The sequence below is a fragment of the Piliocolobus tephrosceles genome, chromosome 14, assembly GCF_002776525.5.
Source record: "Piliocolobus tephrosceles isolate RC106 chromosome 14, ASM277652v3, whole genome shotgun sequence".
NCBI classification, from domain to species: Eukaryota; Metazoa; Chordata; class Mammalia; order Primates; family Cercopithecidae; genus Piliocolobus; species Piliocolobus tephrosceles.
In genome coordinates this window covers 75,722,400-75,735,835 of record NC_045447.1, presented here as the reverse complement: position 1 = coordinate 75,735,835, position 13,436 = coordinate 75,722,400, and the positions used below count along the sequence as shown (strand labels likewise).

The 13,436-nt window shown below is 44.1% G+C and overlaps 1 protein-coding gene across 2 annotated transcripts in view; it reads right to left on the bottom strand.

The window, feature by feature from the left end:
• GLDC (glycine decarboxylase) overlaps positions 1-13,436 on the bottom strand; it is a 117,363-nt gene that overhangs the window by 36,160 nt on the left and 67,767 nt on the right. The window lies entirely within an intron of this gene.

Genomic DNA, 13,436 nt, shown 5'->3' with positions numbered 1-13,436 from the left:
GGAAGGAAGGAAGGAAGGAAGGAAGGAAGGAAGGAAGGAAGGAAGGAAGGAAGGGGAGAGAGAGAAAGCAAGCAAGCCTGTCTTACAAGACCTGAGTCACCCTCTTCCTCGTCACCCGCACTGAGTCAGCTGTAGCTCTCTCTGCTCTCTTCCAAGAAGAAAGGCAAAGACTGCTCTTCTGTTTTCCTGGCTTCTGAAAAACAAGTCCTAGCCTATTTGAGGTTTCTTTATTTTGAGGACAAGAAAATGAATATGCCGTGCTTCAGGAAACCACTCATATCACTGGTAACTTCATCTCCCTGTGCCTATGTGCCTGAGAGATGTATAAAATGGGGATAGTAATGGTACCCATCGCACAGAGTAGATGTGATGAGTAGTGAGATCATTGATGTCAAATGCTTCTCAGCCAAATCCTGCCCATTCTTCAACTGGCTACAACTCTCTGCCAAGCCTTTCCCAAAGTCACCAATCCAGCTCTTTGTCACTTCCTCACAGAGGCCTTCCCTGAAGGCAAGAATCTTGTCAACCTTGTTCACAACTGTATTCTCTATTCCAAGAACACTGACATAAAGAATATTTGATAGATTTATTAAAGAAATAATCCTCTACCTTGTCCAAATTCTCATAGCATTTTACTCTACAATCTTATCTGATATTACCATCATATACATGTAATGGACATAGAAAATTATTACCAATTTCACATTTACTTTGTGTCCTGTCTTATCTCAATTAGAGCATAAGTTCTGAAAGTAGGGTCTAATTCTCAGAGTTCTGTAATTTCTCCAACAGGGAATATATAGAAGGTACTCTGCATGTAGTAGTTCTGCAATAAGTATTGAGTAAATATTTTAAAAATTGAATTCCTCCAGCACAGGCAATCAATATGAATGTCATCCTTTCCCCTACGGTAAGGAACCTCAAGAAAAACATTTTATATCTATCCCTCTGTTTTTCTTATGAATTCTATTCATCTGACTTTCTTGAAAGGCCAATCAAGGTGTAGACTAGGAATGAAGGAAGAGACAGATATACTGGCTGAGCCAGTAGTGTAGGAGAAAGGCAACATGCTAAAGACTTGATCAGAAATGCTGGATTTTTCTCTCTCTGGCCTTAAACATCTATAAAATCAGCTATGTTTCAACTCAAAAAGTGCAGGTGATATATTCAAATGTGACACAAGGATTACTTCCGGGGTATTATTAAAACAAATTGTTAGTGCCACCTGTTGGTAGAAAAGTATTATGAAAAAATAATTGCTTTTCTACATAACCCAGACTAAGCAACCATCAGCAAACTATTATATATGGAGGGGAGGCTAGGTCAGTGCTTTTCTGACATCTGTTTAAAATGAAGTAGTGAATGGTCTAGAGCTGCAGGGCTGGCCAGTGGACGGGGAGCCTCAGAAACACCAAGTTTATGTGAGCACAGCTTGAAATGTCTTAGAAAAACAAGGTCCTCCGGGCCGGTGCATAGTGGCTCAAACCTGTAATCCCAACACTTTGGGAGGCCAAGGCGGGTGGATCACCTGAGGTCAGGAGTTCGAGACCAGCCTAGCCAACATGGTAAAACCCCGTTTCTACTAAAAATACAAAACATTAGCTGGGCGTGGTGGTGCATGCCTGTAATCCCAGCTACTTGGGAGACTGAGTTGGGAGAATCGCTTGAACCTAGGAGGCGGAGGTTGCAGTGAGCCGGCATCACACCACTGCACTCCAGCCTGGGCCACAGGGTGAGACTTCACCTGAAGAAAAAAAAAAAGAAAAGAAAAACAAAAAGACTCTCCAGTGCATGGCATTCACTCAGGTTAATGAAGGAGCTGCTGTTTAATGCAGAACAGGAAAATTGAGCAGACAACTTCTTCCAAAACTCAGATTCATTCTACAAAGAATCCACAAGAAATTCAATAGACTAGAAAAAGTAGAACAACTGAATAACAGGTATTAAGAACTCACAAGGTGAAAACAGTTGGAGTTGATGGAATTCAACACTATTGTGATGACTATAACCTAGGCCCTTTCAGTATCAGTGTATCATCATAGGTGTGCAAGTTCAGGAGAAATACTCAATGTAAACTTAGGAAAAAAAAAGAATTTATAGATGACACGGCAGAGATAGGGTGAAGGTGATAGTTCAGAAGAGCTAAAAGTTATTTTGCAAGGTTAGAACAGGAGTTCAAAGAAAAAACAAATTTTAAAGATTTAAAAAATTAATTTCTCTTTCCTTTTACTAAGAACCCTGGCCAAACATATTGAGAATTAGAAATGGATGTTGTGGCTGGGTGCAGTGGCTCATGCCTGTAATCCCAGCACTTTGGGAGGCCGAGGTGGGCAGATGACAAGGTCAGGAGTTCGAGACCAGACTGGACAATATGGTGAAACCCCATCTCTACTAAAAGTGTAAAAATTAGCTGGCATGGTGGCAGGCACCTGTAGTCCCAGCAACTCGGGAAGCTGAGGTGGGAGAATCGCTTGAACCCGGAACGCAGAGGTTGCAGTGAGCCGAGATCGTACCACTGCACTCTAGCCTGGACAGAGTGAGACTCCATCTCAAAAACAAACAAACAAACAAAAAAGAAATGGATGTTGCAGACCAGGCGCAGTGGCTCATGCCTGCACGCCTGTAATCACAGCACTTTGGGAGGCCGAGCCGAGTGGATCACCTGAGGTCAGAAGATTGACACCAGCCTGGCCAACATGGCAAAACCCTGTCTCTCCTAAAAATACAAAGATTAGCCAGGCATGGTGGTGCGCATCTGTAATCCCAGCTACTTAGGAGGATGAGGCAGGAGAATTGCTTAAACCAAGGAGGTCGAGGCTGCAGTGATCCAATATTGCGCCACTGCACTCCAGCCTGAGTGACAGAGTGAGACTCCGTCTCATGGGGGGAAAAGAAAAGAACATCGTGGCTAACTTTATAGACACCATAAGCCATTTCTCAGATGGTGACTGCTTTGGAATATTTGGAGATGGGTCAATACAGCTGCATGCTTTTTATATATGCAAAAAACATGAAACCCATTTTGCAAGATTGCAGAATGCACCAAAGTAATAATTTATGGTGAACACCAGCGGTCACCAAAACTCCCACTGAATCACATTGTAATTATATGGAGAAAACAGTATTTGTGTTCTCAAATAGAATGTTGTGTTTTTATACAAGTCAAAAGATGTTTAAAATGTGCCATAAAGAAAAGACCATGCTTGGATTCTAAAGTTTTAAAAATTATAGTACCAAGAAATTAAGATTTATATATTTTTGAATTACCAAATATCTAGATTGACCATATCTATTTTTGTTTTAATTTTCCCTAAATATTCTGAAAATCATTTTATAGTTTTTAACACACCATTATAGTTTGTGCACGGATGGCCACCTTTAGTGTGTGATTTCAGTGAAGGTCCTATTGAAGTTATTTATAAGCAGTGGACCTATTTTACTTCTTATATATGAACTTCTTTTTTTTTTTGAGACGGAGTCTTGCTGTGTCTCCTGGGCTGGAGTGCAGTGGCCGGATCTCAGCTCACTGCAAGCTCCGCCTCCCGGGTTCACGCCATTCTCCTGCCTCAGCCTCCGGAGTAGCTGGGACTACAGGCACCCGCCACCTCGCCCGGCTAGTTTTTTGTATTTCTAGTACAGACGGGGTTTCACCGTGTTAGCCAGGATGGTCTCGATCTCCTGACCTCATGATCCGCCCGTCTCGGCCTCCCAAAGTGCTGGGATTACAGGCTTGAGCCACCGCGCCCGGCCTCTGAACTTCTTAAGAAGTTTCTCGACTAGGTGTGGTGGCTCACACCTGTAATCCCAACAATTTGGGAGGCCGAGATGGGCGGATCACCTGAGGTCAGGAGTTCAAGGCCAATCTGGCCCAAATGGCGAAACCTCTTCTCTACTAAAACCACAAAAATTAGCTGGGCATGGTGGCAGGTGCCTGTAATCCCAGCTACTCAGGAGGGTGAGCCAAGATAATCGCTTGAACCCAGCAGGTGGAAGTTCCAGTGAGCTGAGATCGCACCATTGCACTCCAGCCTGGGCAATAAGAGCAAAACTCTGTCTCAGAAAGAAAAAGAAGTTTCTCAGGGTATGTTTTTTCAAAAATATTTTATTACTGGTATATTTTTTCAAAAATATTTTATTACATTTAGAAAGATATTTTTTCATGAAAAAATATTTATTTTATGAATGATAAATTATGTTTAAATATGAGGTGAATTTGTTCCCTTCAACTACCTATAATATCTATAGCATCTAGCACACAGCCCTTTGTACAAAATGTAACATTTAGAAGCTAAAATATACATCATCCTCCCCCAAAAGAATCATTTTCTTGTAGACATAAGCAAGATTATTCTAAAATGCATACGTAAAGGCAAAGTAACTGGAATAGCTACTTAAAAAAAAAAAAAGAAAGAAACTGGCACAAATCAGTTTATCTGATGTCAAGGCTTATTAACAGTAGCCCCCTCTTATCTGCAGGAAATATCTTCCAGGACACCCAGTGGGTGCCTGAAACCATGGATGGCACCCAACCCCACGTATACTATGAATTTTCCTATACATACATATGTATGATAAAATCTAACTTATAAATTAGGCACAGTTAGAGATTAACAACAATAACTGAGAATAAATAGAATAATTATAACACTATACCATTATCACTACTCTTGTGCTTTGGGTCCACCACTAAATAAAATAAGGGTTACTTGAAAACAAGCACTGTGACAGCATAGCAGTTGATCTGATAACCAAGGTAGCTACTAAGTGACTGACGGGTAGATAGCATATACACAGTGGATATGCTGGACAAAGGGCTGATTCACATCCCAGGTGGGATGGAACAAGATGCTGCAAGGTTTCATCACACTACTCAGAATGGTGCACAATTTAAAATTTAGGATGAATTGCTTATTTCTGGAATTTTCCATTTAATATTTTTGAGCCAGTTGACCATGGGTAACTGAAACTGCAAATAAGTGGGGACAATCATATATAGCTACAATAATTAAGCCTAGGTACACATAAATCACACACACATCAATAGAATAGAATATAGAATCCAGAAATAGAGCCACACAAATATACCCAACTATTTTTGACAAAGTTGCAAAAGCAATTCAATGGAGGAAAGATCGCCTTTTCAATAAATGAAACTGAAACACTTGGACATCCACAGGCACAATCTAAGTCTCACAGCTTATATAAAAAATCACCTGTAAGCCGGGCGCGGTGGCTCAAGCCTGTAATCCCAGCACTTTGGGAGGCCGAGACGGGCGGATCACGAGGTCAGGAGATCGAGACCATCCTGGCTAACATGGTGAAACCCCGTCTCTACTAAAAAATACAAAAAACTAGCCGGACGAGGTGGCGGCGCCTGTAGTCCCAGCTACCCGGGAGGCTGAGGCAGGAGAATGGCGTGAACCCGGGAGGCGGAGCTTGCAGTGAGCTGAGATCTGGCCACAGCACTCCAGCCTGGGTGACACAGTGAGACTCCGTCTCAAAAAAAAAAAAAAATTAACCTGTAAATGGATCATGGACTTAAATGTAAAACATAAAACTATAAAAACTTCTGGGAAAAACAAAAAACAATAAAAATTACTGGGATCTAGGGTAGATTTGAAACGAAAAGCACTATTCATAAAAGAAAAAAATTGATTGATAAATTGAACTCCATCATAATTAAAAATTTTTGCTCCCATTAGGGATACAAGGACAAGCTACAGAATGGGAGAAAGTATCTGCAAACTACCATAGCCAACAAACAGTAAGGATGAATGCAATTCAGAAAATGATGCTGGGAAGCTGACATGTGGACTTGTCAATGTGCTTAGAAGTACAAAGAAGGGTTACATTAGGATGTTGAAAATCCACCGGGTTTTCATTGGTGCTGAGTTTAGAGGTGTGTGTGGGAATGCAGAGCCTTTCAGTGGCTTTATTATCTGGGGGAATTCCCTCTTTGTGTGCGCCTATGGGAGAGATAGGGTCCTACACTCCCCCACGAAAGCAAAAAGGACTAGACGTTCCCAGTCACTAAACACTAATAAGACATGGAGGTGTGAAACAGCCTGCAAAATACTCCACCCGGGACATTATGAATCTGGATGGACAGACCGAAGGAATGGGACAGTTAAAGATTTTCCACAGTGAGGATGGTGACTCTTCCCATGGCAAGATTCCATTTTGTTCTCTGCTGCCAGCCTCTCTTGGGTCTTGCTCACTGCTGAAGTCTTATTCTCCAGCTTTTCCATCAATTCTGTTAACTGCCCAATAACTTCCCTGTAAATTATTTCTCTGCTGAAGTTAACACAAGCCATTTTCTGTTGTTTGCAAACAAGAGCCCTTAGGTGGCACTTATTGTTAAATGTTTCCTACAACAAGATCATGTTAAAGTCACTCATTCCCAGGCAGATCTCACAATCAGACAGTTCCTGCAGCCACCCTGGAGTTTCTCTTGACTCTAATATCAAAGTTGTTTTTTATTTGCTGCCCCTTTTCGAAGTTGTTTGGCTCCAAGCAAATTATTCCTCTGGATCTCATCTGTCACATGCACATAATGCTGCCTATTTCACAGGTGAACTTAAATTTTTATGATAGAATACATTTATGTGGGCTGGGCATGGTGGCTCACACCTGTAATCCCAGCTACTCGGGAGGCTGAGACACAAGACTCACTGTAATCCTAGCACTTTGGGAAGCTGAGGCAGGTAGAGGCAGGTGGATTACCTGAGGTCAGGAGTTCAAGATCAGCCTGGCCAACATGGAGAAACCCCATCTCTAATAAAAATACAAAAATTAGCCGGGTGTGGTGGTGCACACCTGTAATCCCAGTTACTCAGAAGCTGAGACTCAAGAATTGCTTGAGTCCAGCAGCTGGACGTTGCAGTGAGCTGAGATCATGCCACTGTACTCCAGCCTGGGTAACACAGCAAGACTCTATCTTTAAAATAAATAAATAAAAGAATACATTTATGTGATTAAAAAAAAAATCCATCATCAGTGCAGAAGGGTTATAAAGCAAAAAAGCAACCCCCATCCATCCTACCCAGTGTCACCCCCCAGAAAGAAATACCTCACAATTTCTTGTGATACGTAAGGGTTTGGTGTTGGACATCTTTGATGTCAAACTCCCCTCATCCAAACTCTTCTTTACTTTGAGAAACAAAAGTGATGCAAGTGAAACATCAGCTAAGAAAACTGATACGGTAAAAATGACAGCAGTAAAATGATCCTAACAACAACTGTTGAAATGACCCACTTCAGTTCATGGCAACTTCAGAGGACCACTCTCAAGAAAATAAGGTAAAAATGGGTGCAGATTCCTATCTTCCAGGTGGAAAAAAACAAGTGACTAACAATTTAACAGTACAAATACCTTGGAAACAGTATGATTTTAACCAGTGAAACTCCATGTATTGCATGTCTCAAGTACCCTAACGTTACCCAGGTCTCTATCTCTACAGGTTTAAAATCAAAACCCCTCAACATGTCATTCTGTAATGTTCTTACCAACCTGTATCAATTTGCCATAAGTTTAGTTCCATAATTAACCTTTGCTATCTAGTCAAAAAACATAGATAAATCAGCTGGTATCAGAAGAGCGCCTCAGAGCAGTGGTTCTCACGCTCAGTCTAGTCCCCAGACAATAGAGAGCATCAGCATCACCTGGGAACTTGTTAGAAATGCAAATTCGGCTCAGCACTTTGGGAGGCAGATCACCTGAGGTCAGGAGTTCAAGATTAGCCTGGCCAACATAGTGAAACCCCATCTTTACTAAAATTCAAAAATTAGCTGGGCGTGGTGGCGGTTGCCTGTAATTCCAGTACTTGGGAGGCTGAGGCAAGAGGAGGGCTTGAACCCGGAAGGTGGAGGTTGCAGTGAGCCGAGATTATGCCACTACACTCCAGCCTGGGTGACACAGCAAGACTCTGTCTCAAAAAAAAAATAAAAGAAATGCAAATTCGTAGGCTCCACTCCAGGAATACTGAATCAGAAATTCTGAGGCCAAGAGCAGTGGCTCACACCTGTAATCCTAGCACTTTGCAAGGCCGAGGTGGGTAGATCACCTGAGGCCAGGAGTTCAAGACCAGCCTGGCCAACATGGTAAAACTCTGTATGGCCAGGTGTGGTGGCTCACGCCTGTAATCCCAGCACTTTGGGAGACCTAGGTGGGTGGATCACGAGGTCAGGAGATCGAGACCATCCTGGCTAACACGGTGAAACCCCATCTGTACTGAAAATACAAAAAATTAGCCGGGCGTGGTGGCGGGTGCCTGTAGTCCCAGCTACTCAGGAGGCTGAGGCAGGAGAATGGCGTGAACCCGGGAGGCGGAGCTTGCAGTGAGCTGAGATCGCGCACCACTGCACTCCAGACTGGGCGACAGAGTGAGGCTGTCAAAAAAAAGAAAAAAAAGAAAAAGAAATTCTGGGGTGCAGTCCAATGTTAGAACCACTGCCCTAAAGTCTAACAAATTTCAAAAATCAAAATATACTCTTGAGAGTTAAGGAAACTGGGGGAAAGGAGCTCCTTCTGACTGCTTTACATTTCCCCAAAGATGGCTCTCCTCATCCCTCACCCTGCTTTCTCCCCTTCCTGGCATTCTGAGTATTTCTTTGGGAAATCAGGGAAGACTCACAGGTCTCTCGTATTTGGCCCCCAGAGCACTCTGTTTCTGAAGTTGCACTAGGCTTGGTGGAAAACTTACCAGAAATGATCAAAGACGTCAACCATGAGCTCAGGAACGGAGGGGAGGGAGACGGCAAATAGCAGGCTTTTGACCCTCCCTGCTCCAAATTATTTGTGATACGCACATGATAGCCACATCCGTCTTGCTAAAACTCTCTTTGGTGTTCCTCCAGGTCAAATTGCTCTCCAACTCAGTGATGCACATTAGAATTAGAGAGGTTTTTTTGCTTGAAAACTCTCCCACTTCTTAGCCAGGTGTGGTGGTGGGCACCTATAGTGCCAGTTAACTACTTGGGAGGCTAAGGCAGGAAAATCGCTTGAATCCAGGAGTCAGAGGTTGCAGTGAGATAAGATCGTGCCACTGCACTCCAGCCTGGGTGACAGAGTTGTTTGGACGAACGGAGGCAAGATGGTGCACTTCCGGGTTCTTCATCCCCCCCGCCCCCAACTTTTCCCGGGGGCGCAAAAATGCAGCTGGCGACCCGGGAAGGTGCAGACCAACTGGGCATGCGCCAGGTGACGTCAATCCGAAGAGACCAAGATTTACCTGGTCGCACCTGTGGAACGCCCCCCCCCCTCATGCCCCACCTATTGCCCTCCCACTCCTAGAAAAGCCGCTCTGGACGGATGCCACGCAGGGACTTCCCAGCTTCCCCACTGCTGTCGGGACTGCCGGAACTCCGTCGGAGAGCTTCACCGGGGCACTCTGTCAGCCTTCTTTGCCGGAGGTGACAGACCTCTTCCCCACACCTTAGGTTACCAAAAATAAACTTGCAGTTTGGCTCCTGGCCTTTGCCTACTCACTGGTTCTTTTGTGCTGGCTCTGGTGGTCTTAGAAAAACAAGTCAAGAGTGAGACTCCGTCTCAAAGAAAGCAAAAAAAAAAAAAAAACCCAAAACTCTCCCACACGAGCTCCACCCCCAGCGAAGATTCTGAGGTAACTGGTTTGTGCAGTAGGTAGAGCATCTGGGTTCTTCAAAGTCTCCCCAGGTAATTCTAACATGCAGCCAGATCCAAGAACCTCTGTAAACCCAGTGGTTTTCACAGGCTGGTGGCCAAACCAGCAGCCTCAGCATCACCTGGGAATTTGTTAAAAATGCAAATTCTGGGGCCCTACTCCAGACTTCCTGAATCAGAAACTCTGCAGGGCGAGGCTTAGTAATTGCAGAAGCCCTCCAGGTGATTCTCATGCACAATTAATTCTGACAGCCATTGAGAGCCCTGTTCACACCTCAATTTAAGAATCTTCCCATGAAGGAGATTCTGAGAAAAGCAATGGCCAGCTCAGTCTACATTCACAATCACAGTTTGCAATTTTTAAGGACAAAAACAACTACCTCAATTTTTAAGCCAAGTGAGCTAATAATAATTCCAACTTGTCTTTCACTTTACATATCCATGGGAGGTGTTAATTACTCTTTCTGTCTGCCTTAAACATCACATTATAATTCTAAACCAGCAATTCCTAGAAAGTACTTGTGAGCTGCTGAATGGTTTAAAGAGTGGCAAAATGTTACGGAGAAAAAGCTGAAGCAAGCCCCGCTGGGCTCAGTGGGAAATGAAAAGGTAATTAAATATTATTTGGCTGTTTTCTACACCAAGCTGGAAATCCTCCCCGGGGTTTATGGGTTGAACAAATAAATAGGAGAAAATAGGGATAAGCTTCTTGACATTTTTTCTTTCAGGCCCTTCAAACACCCTTGGGATCAAAATGTCCTAAGGAAACTAGGAAGACCTGTGAAGACTTGGCTATATCAAGCAAAGTTTTCTTGACAAAATGTGTGGTTATTGTCTTAATCCATCCAGGTGCTATAACAAAATGCCAAAAACTGGGTGGCTTATAAACAACAGAAAGCTATTTCCCGTTGTTCTAGAGGCCAAGATGTCCAAGATCCTAGAAGCCAGCAGACTTAGTGTCTAGTGAGGACACACTTCCTGGTTCATAGATGGCTGTGGTCTGGCTGTGTCCTCACGTGGTAGAAGGGGTAAGGAGCTCTCTGGGGTCTTTCTTAAAATAAGGGCAGTAATCCCATTCAGGAGTGTACAACCCTCATGACCTAATTACCTGCCAAAGCTCTCACCTCCTAATGCCATCACCTTGGAGTTAAAATTTTTCTTCTTTCTTTTTTTGAGATGGGGTTTCGCTCTTGTCGCCCAGGCTGGGGTGCAGTGGCGTGATCTTGGCTCACTGAAACCTCTGCCTCCCAGATTCAAGCAATTGTCCTGCCTCAGCCTCCCTAGTAGCTGGGATTACAGGCACCTGCCACTACACCTGGCTAATTTTTGTATTTGCAGCAGAGATGGGGTTTCACTACGTTGGCCAGCCTGGTCTCAAACTCCTGACCTCAGGTGATCTTCCAGCCTCAGCCTCCCAAAGTGCTGGGATTACAGGTGTAAGCCACCACACCTGGCCTGGAGTTAGGATTTCAATAGGCGAATTTTGAAGGAATGTGAACATTCAACTATAGCACTTATAAAACCTTTTTATGATCCATATTGACTGTCTATTCCTGAATTAAATCTCGTTCACTTTTCTGTTGCTAGGAGAGAAACCTACAACATGACTTGATAGGAAGCCACGTAACAGACTCTTCAAAAACCTCACGTTTTCTAGATCTTAACCTTTCCCTTGAGCTGATGAATTCTCTCTTAGAAAGAAAATTCACTGAGAATTGTCCCAGCTGCAGTAAGCAGCTGCAGTATATATGTGGGCAGGAAATGACTGCAGAAAGAACAGAAGCCTTCTATTCGCATAACACAGAAACGCCCTGGATAAGAAGACAGCGTGGGCCGGGCGCGGTGGCTCAAGCCTGTAATCCCAGCACTTTGGGAGGCCGAGACGGGCGGATCACGAGGTCAGGAGATCGAGACCATCCTGGCTAACACGGTGAAACCCCGTCTCTACTAAAAATACAAAAACTAGCTGGGCGAGGTGGCGGGCGCCTGCAGTCTCAGCTACTCGGGAGGCTGAGGCAGGAGAATGGCGTAAACCCGGGAGGCGGAGCTTGCAGTGAGCTGAGATCCGGCCACTGCACTCCAGCCCGGGCGACAGAGCAAGACTCCGCCTCCAAAAAAAAAAAAAAAAAAAAAAAAAAAGAAGACAGCGTGGAAAGACGCAGCAGCAAGGATGAGGCTGAGCCAGCAGGGCCACATGCAGAGAAATCCAGATGCAGGCCTGAAAGTTACATTTCTTTCTGCTACGTGGTCATTTGAGAACCAGGGAGTTGTATTTTGAGTCCATTTGATGTTAAATGTTATCCTATTCTGCAGAGTTTGAACTTGGAGCCTTGGGAGACCTCCTCGCTGTATTTATTAGGATGGAGGGCTGGTAAGGTAGATGGAGGTGGTACGTTTTGCCTTCAGCCCCAGGGCAAGCTTCAAAGCCAACTTTATCACACATCCATCAGCTGATGGAGAAACCCTCTGAGCTCAGGAGAACCAGGTGCAAATGAGCCTATAACCAACTTACTATGCATTTAGTTGTTTCACAATACGCATGTTCTCAACCATAAAAATATCTCTTTTTTGAATTGACTAAATAACATACGATCAAGGCTCTAAAAAATGTAAATAATCTAAAAACATAAGGACAAAAAGTAAAATTACCTGATATTCTACCACCTGGAGACAACTGTTTGAGTCCCATCTTTTCATACATCTTTCCACCTATGCCCCTGTGCACACACACATACGCAGTTTTACACAGCTAAGATCTGTTGTTCTAAATTTTATTTCATTATATTTTATTTTCTTATAATTCCCCTCCTCTCCTGCTCCCCGTCTCTGTTACTGACTTTTTTGCTTGAATCCTGATTCTTTCCTTCTTTCTGCTTGCTTTGAGCTTAATTTACTTCTCTGTTGTTGTAGGGTGGAAGATTAGGTTGGTTTAATATCTTTCTTCCTTTTTCTTTTTTTAAAACAGGGTCACCCAGGCTGGAGTGCAGTGGCACCATCACAGTTCACTGCAGCCTCAACCTCCTGGGCTCAAGCAATCCTCTGGCCTCGGCCTCTCGAGTAGCTGGGACTGCAGAAACTTGCCACCGTGCCCGGCTACTTTTTAAATTTTTTGTAGAGACTAAGCCTCACTATCTGGTCCAGGCTGCTTCTTCTTTTTTTTTTCAAGACAGGATCTTGCTCTGTCACAGGCTGGGGTGCAATGGTGTGATCATGGCTCACTGCAGCCTAGACTTCTGGGTGTAAGTGATCCTCCCACTTCAGCCTCCCAAATAGCTGGGACCACAGATGCATGCCACCATGCCTGGCTAATTTTTTAATTTGTAGAAACAGGGTCCCACTATGTTGCCGAGGCTGGTCTTGAACTCCTGGGCTCAAGTGATCCTCTCACCTCAGACTCCCAAAGTGTTGGGATTACAGGCATGAACCATGGCACCCAGCTCTTTCTTCTTTTTTAATGTAGTCATTTACAGCTATAAACTTTCCTGTGGCCGGGCGCGGTGGCTCAAGCCTGTAATCCCAGCACTTTGGGAGGCCGAGACGGGCGGATCACGAGGTCAGGAGATCGAGACCATCCTGGCTAACACGGTGAAACCCCGTCTCTACTAAAAAATACAAAAAACTAGCTGGGCGATTTGGCGGGCGCCTGTAGTCCCAGCTACTCGGGAGGCTGAGGCAGGAGAATGGCCTAAACCTAGGAGGCGGAGCTTGCAGTGAGCTGAGATCCGGCCATTGCACTCCAGCCTGGGCGGCAGAGCGAGACTCCGTCTCAAAAAAAAAAAAAAAAAAAAAAAAAAAA